The sequence below is a fragment of the Dipodomys spectabilis genome, unplaced genomic scaffold (assembly GCF_019054845.1).
Source record: "Dipodomys spectabilis isolate Male_0828 unplaced genomic scaffold, ASM1905484v1 ptg000463l, whole genome shotgun sequence".
Taxonomy (NCBI): domain Eukaryota; kingdom Metazoa; phylum Chordata; class Mammalia; order Rodentia; family Heteromyidae; genus Dipodomys; species Dipodomys spectabilis.
In genome coordinates, this window is record NW_024871140.1 from 4,524,598 (window position 1) to 4,541,315 (window position 16,718).

Here is a 16,718-nt window from a genome sequence, read left to right on the forward strand (position 1 = left end):
GATATGAGAAGCCAGTCGTTGCACCTTTTTTCCTGTGCTATACAAATTCTGGGTCTCAGCCAGGATGGAGAATATATAGGCAACTCTATACTCATGGGAATAGGTTGTCATCCAGTTCACCACAGTTACATCTGTCAACCTATACTCAAGAAAATACAAAATACATCAATGAATAAGACACAAAATAAAGAGAATGACTATACCAAACGCAAGATGCAGCCCACCCATGTTTGGAAATATAGATCCTTTGTTTAATTATGAATTTATGACTATTTTGGCCCCCCCCACCAGGGCTCAATCTCAGGTCCCAGGAATGGCCTGGCTCCTTAGAGCCTCGCAGGCTGCTGTGCTTAACATGACCAATTCACCAATTGGGCCTAATAGGCCTTGAGTTCAAATTCCAGCACTGCCAAAAGATTCATTCTGAGGTGAGAAAACCAAGGTTGCACACGTTTTCTTCTCCTGTGAAAGTCCTGAGTCTCAACCAAGAAGGGGAATTCATAGGCAACCCTATAACCATAGGAACAGGTTGTCATCCATGTCAGCAACGTTATACCTGTCACCATATTTAGTAAAATACACAATACCTCCATGAAATAGAGACAAAATAAGGAGAAGTTCACTAAACACCAGATGCTGTTGACACATGTATGTCAATATAGATTGTATGTTTAAATTATGAATTTATGACTATAGTGGACCACCCTGGGGATCTAGGGAATGGCCTAGATCCTTGCTCACAGGTTGGCATGTTCACCTTGACTTATTGGCCAATTGGTCCTACTAGGCCCTGAGTTCAGATCCCAGCACTACCAACAAGTGGGTTGTAGAGTAAGAAGCCATGTGTGAAACTTGTTTTCATTTTCTCTGAATATCCTGGGTGATCCTGAGAATACTGGCATGGTGGAGAACATTTCTACAAATCTAGATTCTCTGTGATAGGATGTCATCAATGTAATAAACGGAATAGGTTTCATCATAGTACAATTAATGGTAAATAAATGAATAAAACAAAATTTCAAGGAACAACCACACCAAACATGTATGGACCTAAGATCTATAGGTAAGTATAAATCCTATCTTTACAATGTATATAAATAGTATGTTTCCAGGGCTGGGACTTGAATTCAGGACTAGTGAACAGGCCTGACTTTCTTATCTTCAATTACAGTGATCTTCCCCTTCATCCACATTGCTGCAGATTTACCCAGATCCTGAGTTCAAATCCGAAGACTGTAACCATGAACTGTGTGAATTGCAAGCCAGGGAGCTAAATTTTTTATTTTACTTTTCTCAGTAGGGGACTTGAAGTCAGGTTGTGGCAACTCTGCCTCAGCTTCGATCACCTAAAGCCGGGTTGCAGCCACTAGATCTACAGCTCCTTCTGGGATCCTAGACCCCCAGGTCTTGTAGGGAAAGCCATGCACAGAAAAAAATGTGGCCTTTTTATGTTTTCTTCCTTTGCTCGGTGACCCTCATGGGTCTGAATGACACTGTTGAAAAGGGTACTTCACTTTGCAATTCTGAAGGCTGGCAGACTATCTGGGAAGCCATAGACCCACGTGGCAACATAGGCCCTGATTTCGAATCCCCCTCCTAACACCAACCAATGGCAGGAGATACTAAGAAAATGGTTCCCATCCATAAGAAGAACAATGGAATGTTATCAATGTCAAGGTTCAATGAGTTGATCATGAATGATGCTCCTATAAAATTAGACATCAGAATTTCAAGAGGGTAATTGATTTTATTTAATATTTATGAAACATAAAAAGAATATTATTACTTACAGGAACGCAAAAATTTCAGGACACTGATTGTTTTCATTAAAAATAAAAGAATGAAAACAATATCATTAATTACATCGACGCATGATTAATACCCAGGAATTGGTAGGTATGTAGTCTATATAACTGAATAATGTATAGACATCTCTGACACTCTGTAAAAACATATTTATTAGCATACTTCCATCTGCATGTCAATCTGCTCTTATTTTGTTAACCCCTGGGGCTTGATCTCAGGTCCTGGGAACAACCTATCAGCTCAATTTACCGCAGGATGGCGTCCTGACCCTCACTCATTCATGAATTGGGCCTTGTAGGCTTGTAGGCTGTGAGTTCAGATGCCAGCACTCCCCAAAAATGAATTGTGGTGTAAGAAGTTGATGGTGACACATGTTTTCTTTTCTGTGAAAGTCCTGGGTGTCAGGTATGAAGTGGAATACATATGCAGACCCCTATCTTATGCAATCAATGTTTTATGTGCCATAATATTCAAAATAAATGGTCAATACATGAATAAAACAAAAAAATAAAATAACTGCACTGAATGCAATATGGAGTCAACATATGTATATAAATATAAATCGTATATGTAAATTGTACATGAATAGGATGTTTTCTAGTGGTGGGGATCTTTTTCAGGCCTAAGGAGTAGACATGAATTTCTTGACTTCAAGGAGGCCAGCTCCCCTTTCCCACACAGTGCAACAGAGTTACCAAGACCACAGGTTCCAATCTCAGTCTTGGCTGAAAAATGGCACCTTTATAGTATGTAATAGTATAGTAATTCTACGGTATTTCATTATACCTCCATTTTATTAATGTGATTGTTTAAATGCCTCATAAAGTATTAACTAACATCGATCAGTGTCCTATAACATAATTGTGTATAATTTTATCCTAGAATCATTCAAGAACTGCTCTTTCAATCATGACATACATCATATTCCATTGGTAATCATATGGACAGGAATAAGTTTCTTAGGATCTCCTTCCATTTGGAGGTGGCAGGAACAAGATTCCAACTGTGGGCTACAGCTCCCACCACTTAAACCCGAGAATAGGGAACTCACCAGTCTGTCCAAGAACATCAACAAGACCAATGATTAGGCAGGCACCAGTGGCTCTCAGTAGTCCTCCTTGATACTTACAAGGCTGTGGTGGGAGGATCATGATCAAAGTCACCCAAGGCAGGAAAGTCCAACTTCAGTGCCAACAAAGCCAGAATCCCTGTGGCTCCAGTGTGGAAGGCCAGCTGATCAAAAGCAGCTCACAGACTGTGCTCATATCCTGAGTTCAAGGTCCGGGACTGGGAACAAACAGACATACACAACAATCTGTGAAGCCATCCAGCTGAAGGAAGTCACCCTCATGTCTCCAACTGAATTGGACATTGTTCCCTGGGAAAAGGGCTGGGGGAGCTGTTATCTTCTTGACTCAGCCATGCTGTTGCATCACAGGATTCTGGCCACACCTCCATTCTTTCATGGTTCTTTCTGACCAATGAGATACAAGAATGGTGGCCACGCCCACATTCCATGCTGCCTAGTAGCACCAGGATTCCCTCTGTTAGTTTATACCACTACCAGCAATTGAGGAAGGTAGAGATGGCTGAGTTGTGAGGAAGAGTCTCGAGGAGACTTTGGAATATAGAAGGAAATTGAGATGCCTGCCCATGCCCCAGCACCCTTCCCTCCTTCCCAAGGTGTGGAATTTCAAACATCTCTATCATATTCTAAATCTTGAGTTTAAACACCAGTAACATCAATCTTTTGTCAAAATAAAAGGACACATGTTTCAAAATGTTTATTTAAAACTTATTTGCAGCGGTTCTCATGTCTTCTATGAATTTTCTATTTACTTAATCTATTAAAATCCAAGTATATTGTGACTCTTTTATTTTTACTAAACTTTTAAATTGTACGAGAAATATTATGATTTCATATATTAACATATTTTTACTATTTTTGATAATTTCCTCCGTTTAATATGATAATATCAATATTCCAAATGTGTGTATGTGTTGTGTGGGTGTGTTTATGTGGTTTCTGTGTGTGTGTGTGCTTTGTGCATACTTTATAATGCTTGGGAGGTCACACCATTGCTTCATACATGCTAGCCCAATGGTTAACCACTGAGCTATACTGTCTAGTTATAATCCAAATAGTGCTTTAAATCATGACTTTCAAACTTTCATTCCTAGTATGCTTTTTCAAACTTATATATGATAACATGTGATCCATATTCTATCCACGCAAGCAAATGTTATTGTTATTTAGAATATTTCCACTGCCTTTTCACTTCCAATCTCTTGTGTTTGTTATTGATAAAGGTTTTACTTTGTTTCTCTTCTCTCTTCATTCTCTTTCCCTTTAGGGTTTAACTATTCTTTCTCTTATTTCTTTGGAAAATACTTATCACATTCCTATTACAATTTCTTTACATTGTAAGAGGTATATACAATGCTTTACTTTCTATTTTAATTTTTCCCATTTTCACTGACTTTTAGTCCAAACTATTAGATGGATTAAAAAGAAACTTGTCTCAGGACACTTTATTTTTCTCCTTCTCTTCCCTGAACTCTTTTTGTTTTTGAAACACAATAGCAATGACATAGAGCTCCTATGTAGTCCATCATTCTTTCCCCTTTTACTCTCCTCTGTTGTACAGCTCAAGTTGTTATTCAGCTTTGTTATGCTACAGTGTTATCTAAATCTTAACTCATTCCTGAATTAATTTTAGTTGTTTCAACTACTCTCTAAATACATTTTTCTATATATAATATCTGGGGTCTTGTGTTTTTACAAGGTAAAAAATATAAGTGACTATCAAACATCTAGATATCTCTGTAGAATATTGGTCTACCTGCTCAATAAACTCGTATGTAAATTCAAGGAATACAAGTCAGTCAGAACAATCTTGTAAAATGGTGTAGCTTCAGTCTTCATACTAGCTTTGAATCTTATTACCATGTTCAGTAGTGAAGACAACATAGTTTTACTACAAAAGCAGACACATAGAAGAATGTAACAGATTTGTCAAAAATAAATTCTCAGTTTTATGGTCAATAGATTTTGAAAACTATCCTATGACTTTATGAAATAAAAATAGAATCTTAAATGGGTGTATTGGCACTATTGTCTCTCGAGATTTAAAGGATGATCTTAGACTACTAACTCAATCCTTTTCTTTGTTTGTTTTGTTTTTTTTTTTTTTGTCACTCATGGGGCTTGAACTCTGGGCTTAGGCACTGTCCATGTGCTCTTCAGCTCAATGCGAGCACCCTACCACTTGAGCCACCACAGCATTTCTGTCTTTCTAGTGGTTTATTAAAGATAAGAGTCTCATGGACTTTCCTGCCCTGGCTGGCTTTAAACCGTGATCCTCAGATCTCAGACTCCTGAGTAGCTAGGATTACAAGTGTGACCTACAGGCGCCTGTACTACCTCAATCCTTATACAAAAATTTAAAATAAAAAATGATCATCAAACTAAATGTGAGATGTAAAAACCTATAAGACATAAACGTAAAAATTCATGACATTGTATTAGTAAAGGTTTCTAAATTTAAAGTATAGTGGCTAAAGAAAAGCAAGAATATACTGGATTATATCAAGTGATAGCCTTTCATAATTAAAAGGACACCATAACCGAAGTGAAAGCATATCCAACAGATAGAGGGAATTTATTTGTTAATGCTACAATGTGAATGCTACAATGATTCTGAATGTTAAGTACTTTTATATCTTCTAATTCTATATAAATTTTTTCCTGAATAGGATATTTATTTAAAGAACATGTGTAAATTAATAGTCAATAGGAGGAGCATTTGAAAGAAGTTTCTCTTTAGTATCTAAGAAAAAAGAAAAATAAAACTCACTACTATGACCCTAATATAAAAAGATGATACAAAATATAGCAATGCATTTGTGGAGAAATTGATAAACTCCTCATGATGATCGATTTATATAATACTATAATCATTTCAGCAAGCAAGTTTTCAAGTCTTAGAGGTCAAAAACAATTGCATAGGATCCATTCATTACAATTCTATGATTGTATTAAAGAGAAGTAAAAAAATCGTGTTTGGACAGGGAATTGTAGTTCATTGACAGTGCACTTGAATAGTCTGTATGAGACCCTGGAAAAAATCCCCAAAATCAAATTTTGAAAAGACACATTATAGAGGATGTATGCTGGATAAATTTCTGTTACAGAATTTTATATCTATTTTAATGTCTGTTCTAAAATTTATAGATTTCTATTTGAAGAAATGCAAGTTTGTGAAAATTAGGCTTTGAAAACCTATGAAGGTACAATTCACTTCCAAAGCAATAAAATGTATACAATAAAAGGAGGTAATATATTGCAAGTGAATTACATGTCAGAAAAAAAAAAAAAAAACTATTGTTAAAAATTCTTCACACAAAATGCAGAATACCTAAAGAGATGTTTTTGGTGTTGGTTAAAACTCTGTAGACTACAGCGTTTAAAACAAAGATGTGATTTCTGTTTATTTTGAGGGTTTTTTTTTTTTGTCTGTTATTTTGAGTTTATACAGAGATAACTCAATCAAAAGTGTATGTGATAACTGCAATACCTAGGAATTACGCATTATTTATAAGTAATTGATAACCTTTCCTGGAAGAAATTTTTAGCAAATGACAGAAGACACAACTCTATGAATCTGAATTTTATGAAAGCCATAAGTTACTTGCTCAATCCAGTTGCTTTTCTCTACTTTGCTAGGAAAAAAAAAGTATTCTCAAGGTAAGAGCCAAAGCAGTGAAAAGAAACAAAATACACAATCATCTTGATTTATTTGTGAAAATAAAAAATGAAATAAAAGAATTCCATTTAAGGGGCTCCAATATTAGTATCTATGAATCTGTTCTTGAATGACAACATTCATTGAATTTTTGGAATTTCTTTTTTTTGTGTGTGTGTATAATTTTTTTTAATTTTTATTTTTATTTTTTGAACATACTCTACAGAGGGGTTAAAATTACATTGGCAAGATAATGAGTACATTTCTTATCAAGCATTGCAGCCTCCTCCTTTGTTTACCCTTCACATCCCTTCCCAGCCTCCCCCAACCCCCCCCCCCCACCCAATTCCCCCTCTCACCAAAGTTGTAAAGTTCGTTTTAGACATGACAACTTGTACTTCTCATAGTTGCATCGGGTCCACCTGTACCCTTAAATGACTTGTTTTCCCCCATCTCTTCCACAAATTATACCGACATCAAATATAGTGAAAGCAGGGGTTATACTGTGGGGGAGGGACATACAAAGCTACAAAGAAATAATCTTATAAATGAGTTAGAAACAAATGCATGAAAGAAAAAAAAACATTTAAATACATATCAAAGGGTCCATTTTCCTAACATCACATTATCTGACCTTTCCTGCTTGACTCACATATACAAGATATTGCAAATAAGGGAAACCATGGGACCTATGTTTCGTTGGGTTTGGCTTACTTCACTTAATATAATTTTTTCCAAGCCTTTCCATTTCCTAACAAATGGGGCAATGTCATTCTATCTGATGGAGGCATAGAATTCCAATGGGTATATATACCACATTTTCTTGATCCATTCATCTACTGAGGGGCATCTGGGTTGGTTCCATATCTTAGCTATGGTAAATAATGCTGCAATAAACATAGTTGTGCTGGTAGCTTTAGTGTGCTTTTGTTTGTAAACATTTGGGTAAATGCCCAAATGTGGGATTGCTGGGCCTTGGGGAGGTCTAAGTGAAGTCTTTTCAGGAACTTCCATAGTGCTTTCCAAAGTGGTTGAACAAGTTTACACTCCCACCAACTATGAAGTAAGGTTCCCTTCTGTCCACATCCCCTCTAGCATCTGTTGTTGTTAGAGTTCTTGATTATAGCCATTCTAACTGGGGAGAGGTGGTATCCAATGTTGTTTTGATTTGCATTTCTTTTATGGCTAGGGAGGTTGAGCATTTGTTCATGTGTCTATTGGCCATGCTTCTTTCCTCTTCAAAGAAGTTTCTCTTCAAGTCTTTAGCCCACTTATTTATTGGCCAGTTGTTTCTTTGAGGATTTGTTGTTGGGGAATTTAATTTTTTGAGTATTTTTTTAGATATGAGACCCTTGTCCGTTGTATGGCTAGTGAAGATCTTCTCCCAGTCTGTGGGCTTTCTATTGTTCTTGCTAGGTATGTCCTTTGCCATGCAGAAGCTCTGTAACTTCATTCAACTTCATGCAATACAAGATCTAAAACAAAGCTTCAACAAAGAATTAGAAGCCATCAAAGTTGACCAATTAGAAGGAAAAGAAATAAAAAACAAAGTAGAAAGTCTTGACAGCAGATTAGACCATGCAGAAGATCGAATCTCAGGGATTGAAGATAGCCTATATATTATAGAGAAAGAACATACAACAAAAAATTCTTAAAGATGTCCTACACATAGAAAATCAACAAGACCACAATAAAGGCCAAGAAACTGCACCCAAACTTTATGTCCCTCCCCCATAGGATAAACCCTGCTTACACTATATTTGATGTCGGTATAATTTGTGGAGGAGATGGGGAAAAACAAGTCGATTAAGGATACAGGTGGATCCAATGCAACTATGAGAAATACAAGTTGTCATGTCAAAAACGACCTTTACAACTTTGGTGCGGGGGGGGGGGGAGATTTGCTTTGGGGGGCGTGGGGAGGCTGGAAGGGGATGTGAAGAGTAAAGAAAGGAGGAGGCTGCAATGCATGATAGGAAATGTACTCATTATCTTGCCCACGTAAATGTAACCCCTCTGTACATTATGTTAAAAAAAAAAAAAAGAATCTTTGTAGGACTGGTTTGGTGGAGATGTATTGTTTCAATTTTTCTTTGCTTTGGAAGATTTTTATTTGGCCTTCAGTTATGAAGGAGAGTTTTGCTGGGTACAGTATTCTTGGTTTTTGGTTGTTTGTTTTAAGGTATGGCATACATCATTCTAGGCTCTTCTAGCTTTGATTGTCTCTGCTGAGAAATCTGAGGTGATTCTAATTGGTTTCCCTTTATAGGTGATTAATCTTTTCTCTTTCACAGCTTTAAGGATCTTTTCCTTGGTCTGAGTTGATCCTGTGTGGATTATAATGTGACCGTGGGATGTCCTATTCTGATCTGCTCTATTTGGAGTTCTAAAAGCTTCATGTATCTGAATAGGCCTATCTTTTTGCATGTTTGGGAATTTCTCTGCTAGGATCCTGTTAAACAAATTTCCTATACAATTAACTTCTGTTTCTAGGTGCTCCTCTACACCCATTGTCCTTAGATGGTGTCTTCTTCTGATGGTGTTTTCTAAGTGTTGGATAGATATATTATATTTCTTGGACTTGTCTTGGATGGTTGTATGTTCTTTCTATATAATATCTAGGCTGTCTTCAACCCCAAGATTTCTGCATGGTCTAACCTGCTGTCAAGACTTTCTACTTTGTTTTATATTTCTTTTCCTTCTAATTGGTCAGCTTTGATGGCTTCAAATTCTTCGTTAAAGCTTTGATTTAGATCTTGTATGGACTTCTTTAATTCCTTAATTTGGTGTTCAGTGTTCATTCTCAAATCACTTAGTTGATTGTTTATGGTTTCCTTGGACTCCCATTCCTTCTGTTGGGTTCCATTCAGCATTCCCTTTGTGGTCTCCCTAACTTCCTTCAGCTCTTTGTTAATGGATCCCATGAATGCCTTTAGTGATCTTTGTGTATACTCATCTTGCTATCTCAATTCCTTTATTACTCTTTGCTTAGCTTCCTCCCATCCATGCCATTCTTGTAGTTCTCTTTGCGTGTTCTCAGCCTGTTCATGCCATTGCTGCCTTTCTCTTTGAGTATTCTCAAGCTGCTCATGCAAATCATGTATCAGTTTTTGAGTAGCTTCCTCATGCTCATGGTATTTCTATATAAATCTTTGGATTGCCTCCTCTCTCTCCCACTCACGCTCATACAGAGTCCTTTGTAGGTTTTCAATCTTTTCCTGTATTGACCTATTGTTTGCCTCCTCTCTCTCCCTATCATGCTCATGCAGAGTCTTTTGTAGGTTTTCAATCTTTTCCTGCATTGCCTTTTGTTTGCCTCTTCTCTCTCCCTATCACGCTCATACAGAGTTCTTTGTATGTTTTCAATCTTTTCATTTATCATGTTTGCCAGCAGCGTTTGTTGAGCTATTTGGGAACTCTCCTCTGGATTATTCATTATCTGTTCTGTCTCCTGATTATCATGAGTGGGAGTGGAGATGCCCGGACTTGTCATTTTTCTTGTGGTTTTCTGGCTTACTCTGCCCATTTGGGATGAAAGTAACACCAGTTTTGTGCTAGAACACTAACTTAAGGCAAGCATCAACCAAAGTCTGAATTTGCACAGTCAATAGTCTGCAGATACAATCTGGTTCAACAGATACCTCTATTCAACATCAAACAATTATATATTAATGGGCTACGAACCGCAAAGAAGAATTTGGTAAACCAGAAATTATTAGGGTTAGGGAGAGATGTGGTTAAAAAATAGGAATAGAGTGATGTGGGAAGGTACAGGGAGAGTTAACTTAACTACGTCCTAGTCTCAAAGCAGGAAATAGGTTGGATAGGATGAAAGTAGAGAGAGAGACAACAAGAAGAAAAAGAAAGGAAAAAAAGGGATCAGAAAAAAATAGAAAAATAAAAATTAGTAATATGCAGATTGGACAACAAACTATTCACAGAACGTGAATATAATGAGGGAAGGGGAGGGATATAAAGGAGATGTGAAAAACTTAAAAATAAAAATACTCAAAATGTTATTTAGGTATAAGGAGGTAGTACTGCTATAAAGGAATTTAAGTCTCAGAAGTTTTGAATTGAGTAATAAATTTGTGGATTACGTGTGTACATAATGGGGGATAGGGTCTAATAGTCAAGTACGGGTTTATCTGAGGATGTGCAGAACAACAATTAAGTCCCATAAAGAAGAAAAAAGAGAGGAAAATGTGAGAAGGATAAGGAAGAAAGAAAAAAAAAAATAAGAAGTTCAGTCAAGCTAATTAAAAAAGAAAAAAATATTTTTTTTTTAAAAAAGGAAAAACAGGAAAGAAAAACGCACACACATGTATCCCCAAAATAAAGATTATAAAGTGGAAAAAAAACTTACTAGAAAACAATTTTTTCCAAAAAAGGTAAAAATTAAAAATTCAAAAAAGTTTTAGATAAGAAAAAATTTTTTTGGGAAAAGGTATAAAAAAAAAAAAAAGAGGAAGAGGAAAAAAAAAGTTCTTTGATTTTTTTGGGAGGGTTGGGAAAAATCCTGTATCTCCCTTTTGTCTGTAATCAGCCTCTGGTTGGAGTCTCTGGTCTGCTTGTGGTCCTGTGGCTTGGTTGGTTTCTTAAGTCAGTTTTTTTGGTCAGGCAGAAAAATGCTCTGCTTTACCCAGGATTTTGTGGTCCTCCTCCCAAGTTAGTTCAATGGGAGGTGGGGTTCTTTGAGTATTACAAAAGTGGGAGATGGCTTTTTCCTCAAGTTTGGAGATGCTGTGATGAGGCTAGGTTCTGGGTAGAGTTGAGGCCTTTCAGCAAACAGTAGCTTTTCCCAGGGGCTGGTTTGTGAGAAACTCACAGAGCCAAGCCTGGAGCCACTGTCAGGGTTTCTGTTTACTGATTTTCAATTGATTGTCCAGGCTGCTAAAGGGAGGGGCAGCCTCTGGCTGTGATTACTCATTGAAGAAAGCCACTCCTATGGCTGGCACCCGAACTGGGTGACTTTTCCCTGGGTGGAGCTGAGTCTGACAGGTCATGCCTTTAAGTTCTTGTGACCTGCTAAATGACCCTAGTTTTATTCCAAGGACGGAGTTGGAGCTAGCCGCTCCGACCAGCTTTATTGGTATCCAAGCTGGAGATCTCCGGTACTAGGGGGGAGGGGTGGCCTTCCCTCCTCTGCTCCCTGAGAAGGAGTGAGGACTTCAGGCTTCTACTCACGCTGTCTTGGTTCCTGGGTCATCTCCGGTCTGCGAACTGCAGGATGAAGATATCTGCTCCTTGTCGTTTCTTGCTTGTGTTGAGTAGAATCTGCTCGCCAGCCCCGTCTGGCTCTTTCGTCCCTGACTCTCTCTGTTTCAGGTATGGTGGTACTGCCGCCGCCGCCGCTGCCGCCGCCGACGCAGCCGCCGACGCAGCCACCGACGCTGCCAAGTGGCTGGCAAGAGCTCAGATCTGCCTCCTTGCCTTGATTTTCCCTCTCTGGCCTAACTCTCTGTCCTGTGATGGCACACTTGGTGTGATTCTCTGGCTTAGGACTGTTCACTGGAACTCTAAAACTGCTTTCTATGCAAGAACTTGTTTTGCCTCCAGCTTCTCCTCTGCCATCTTCCGAATTTTTGGAATTTCTATGAACATATAAAAACTAGAACAAGGAAACACATATAGTCTTAGAGTGAACTAGCCTTGCAATCATTTTCTTAATTATTTTGAAATTACAGAAGAATTGATACTCCTTTGCTTTGGATATCATTTAAAAATTTTTTATCACTTCTCATAATTCAAATACCAAGCAAGAGTAATTTTATATAATCATTAAAAATATCATTTTATTATTATAGTAAAATAGAATAAAAGACCAGTCCCAATATTTTACCTACCTATCATTATTCTTAAATCCTAATCATTACCTAAATATCTTAATCTAAATAGTCATGTCTTTAACATAGATGTAAATATTCTATACTTTTGACTTAACATTTTCCAAGGGCATGTATTCATGTTTCTAAGAAATGTTCACAGCAGTTAAAAGATGCTTTTGTGAAATTAATGTGAAATGTTTTGTTGTTGTGGATGTTGCTTTCAAGACCTGGGCATTGTCCCTTTGCCTTTTTATGCTCAAGGAAAGCACTCTACAACTTGTGGCACAGAGCTAATTCTTGTTTTTAGTGATTAATTGCAGATAAGAATCTAACAAGTACTTTTCTGTCTGGGCTAATTTCGAAACAATTCTAAGATCTCAGCACCCAGAATAGCTCGAATTATAAGTGTGAGTTACTGACACTTGGTTTGATGAATTTTAAAAAATTGTAATTATGTTCTAAAATGTTTGTTTCACTATAATGTATATCATTCTACACTTAAATTTAGATAGATACATGTATATGTTTCTGATGACAATCCCTAAAAATGTATCTATACATAACATATATATATATATACATATATATATATATGTGTATATATATACTGAGGACAGACTTTATGCTACTATTTTTACCTTTTTATTTCAAAGATATATAGTCTATTTTTCTAAAAGTTTCCTAGAATAAGATAATGAGTATTAATATAGAAAGTAGAGTTTATTACTTTCAAGGAAATTTTAGATATGCATATGATATTGTAGTTATATTTACAGTATATCAATTGAAAAAGTTCTGTTCATACTCTTAAATATTTCTGTGTAGTGACAGGGAGAGAGGAAGTTAATTCATATTGGTTAAGATTTTGCAATGCTTCAAAAATCCATTCAATAATTTGTTATAAGCACATAGACAAGCTATCAGATATGGTTTAGTTTTTTTTCTTTATTCAAATGGATGCATGCACCGTGGTAACATTAAAATTATTAATAAAAAGACAAATAATAACAAAATCATAGATACAAAACAAATTTTCAATAATTAGCACATATGATGCTAATAATATTTTTAATGAAGATGATGATGACCAGAGTGTAGCATGATAATGACAATAGTGTGATTGAAAGGAAAATACTTCAGACATCTTTGATGCTAGATGCACACATTGAATTCATAGTAATAAAGGGCGTTGGATTACATACAATAAGAATAACAAGAGGAGAGATTCAATATCAAGAAATACAATCACATAAACAGGTAGAGACAGTAAAAACCCTAATGTTATTCCTGCAGTCTCTTTAATGTATACTCAGTTTTCATGGTGGTATATATTTTTTGTTGTTTTTGGGTTTTTTTTTTCGGTTTGCCGTGGGGCTTGAGCTCTGGGCATAGGTGCTCTCCCTCAGCCCTTCAGCTGAAGGGGAGTGCTCGACCACTTGGGCAAAGAGCCACTTTCAGTTTTCTGGTGGTTTATTGGAGATAGAATTGTCGCGGTCTTTCTTGCCCAGCCTAGCTTTGAACCGCAATCCTCAGATCTCAGCCTCCTGAGTATCTAGGATTACAGGTGTGTGAAGAGCTAACTCCATTTTAAGATCAATCCCCCTGAGCTGTGCTGCCCTCAGAGTAATCCCCAAAGAAAGCTATGCTGCCAAAGAGAAAAATAGTTCTCAGAGAAACCACTGGTTGCCACCAACCCTGCCCACCCTTAAGGAAGAGAACAGTTGTGAAGGTGTTCCAGCAGAAAAAGAGAAGTGCGATCAGGGAGGACTTAAAACCCGTGAACTTGTGAACTTGCTGGTGTGGAAACTCCCTGAACTTGTGAACTTGCTTGTGTGGAAACCCCTTACACTTGTTTGTTTGAAACTATAAAAACTGTGCCTCTTAACATCACCGGTTACCGAGTGCACGGAGGACCAAGCTCAAGCTTGCGATAGACGACTATTTGCTGTTTGAATTGATCATGGACCCTGGTGGTCTGAGAGGAGGCATCCGAAAATTGGAAACTTCAGTGTGAGCCAGCAGCGCCTGGCTTGGTGGTATTGTTTTTTAATAAATAAAATCATTTAATTCCACATTTTGATGGACTAAGATATAGTTTTCAACTTAGGGTGATTAGTTCAAATAACATTCTCATATAGATACTATCCAATAACCAATGTTTTCCAATGATATATTAAGACTATGTTCTTCAATACACCTGTGAACATGTGACACAATTTACATAATAACACTTACATACATGTAGTTGTCTTAAAAGCACACAGGCCTTAGGGCCAGGAGGTAATATTTATTTTTATTTCTGCATGAAACAATTTGTCACTTTATACCAACAAACTGAAATTGACTCTTTCCTTATTTTCAAGCTAAGTTGAAAAACCTGGGGACTCTTCACTGTTCCTTTTTCCTGCTCTAGAAGTCAACAAATATATTCTTCAATATTTCTGGTAAATTACATCCATTTACAGATGAGAAATGTAAGGCCAACAGTCAACATAGTGAGTAAATAATGATAGTATAATTTGTGTCTGAGCACTTCACTCCGTGTGCTTACAAGGAGAGTAATTTGGTGATGGAGAGGACCAATATGAAAATACTATGGGGAAAAAGCATACTTTGTAAATGGTTGTTTGAGGACTAGGTGACCAGTGATGAGTATTTGAAACAGGCTGGTGTCAGGAGCAAAAAAGGAGTAAATAGAAATCATATTAGTGACAGAAACTGAGAAAATCTTGATGATTCATCTTATCTAATGGGCAGGAGTAGAAGGGTAAGAAGAAATCTGAAGTACTTCCACCTCTCTGGATGGAAACTGTGTTAGTGATATTCCTATGATAAGGATTATATGTGGAAAAGATGGATTTAGAGGTAAAAATTCTCTGACAGTTCTAAAATTTATGTTGAACAGATGCAAAGATAGGTCTGTTTAGACATCATCAAAATATCCATGACCATTAGTCTGAAAAAGAATAATAAAATTGGGGGCATTATTAAAGGAAAGAGGAAAAGGAAAGTTCTGACACAAGTGTGAGCAATGTGAGCAAATGTGTGGACAAGATTGGAAGAAAGAGTAAATAAGGAAACAAAAAATGTAATAAACACAGATTTACAGAAATAAAAGAAGGAAAGAATTTTCAGGAAACTATTGTAGGAAATATATTATCTAGATTTGAAAACTAAAAGGACATAGACAAGTTCAATAAGAACAGTGTTTTGGAGAAAGTCATACTGATAACATTTTGAGATATGAATATGTAACCATAAAATTCTGGATCCATAAATTCAACAGATCCTGTTGATTTTAAATGTTGGGACCAAATGCTTTTATCCTAACCTTAGAAGAACTATACAGATATAACTATCATGAACTTTACTTAGAGGTAATCTGTGAATATTTTTGAAGATTTGTTTACCCAAGAGATTATAGATTGAATTACAGCACAGACAAGCCTAATTTATCCTACAGTTCCAATGAGTGACTGATGTATCCATATCAGTTTTGGATTTTATTTTAATATCTTTAGATATGTTTGGATATCTTATCACCTACTCATTATAAATGTAGGACAAGTAACACCAAGTATTAGATTGAACATACAGCTTTATGGATGGACTGAAGACTCCTCAAATTGATTCTTCTTTAGAATAGAAAATGCCTTATAAATGCTTAGATTATTTCTTTGTTGCTTTGTATGTCCCTCCCCCACAGTATAACCCGTGCTTTCACTCTATTTGATGTCGGTATAATTTGTGGAAGGGAAGGGGAAAAACAAGTCGTTTAAATAGGGATACAGGTGGACCCATTGCAACAATGAGAAGTACAAGTTGTTATGTCGAAAACGAACTTTACATCTTTGGTGGGGGGAGTGGGGAGGATTCGTAGGGGGGACGGGGAGGAGGATGGGAAGGGATGGGAAGGGGAAAGAAATGGGGATGCTACAACGCTTGATAAGAAATGTGTTCATTATCTTGCCCATGTAATTGTAACCCCTCAGTACAATATTTTCACAATAAAAAAAAAAAAAGAAAATGCCTCAATAGTCATTGACATATCCTAACTGCCATATACTCTTTTTAAGTCTAGTTCTTGTTAGGGATATCTCCATGCTAAAATAACCCTGTCAATCAACCTGCCACAAATTCTTATATGTGGGAAGTGCTCTTATAAACTTCAAGCTTTTATTGAATGGAAGAGTTCATACATTACCCTCACCACTAGGGTTAAATGCTTAAAAAGATAATATATTGTGCTTTAATACGTTTCTTTCTTTTCCCATACATATTGTCAAGTAGTGAAGGATTCTGATGTAACAATAATACAATGGTGACTTGTATTAACCCA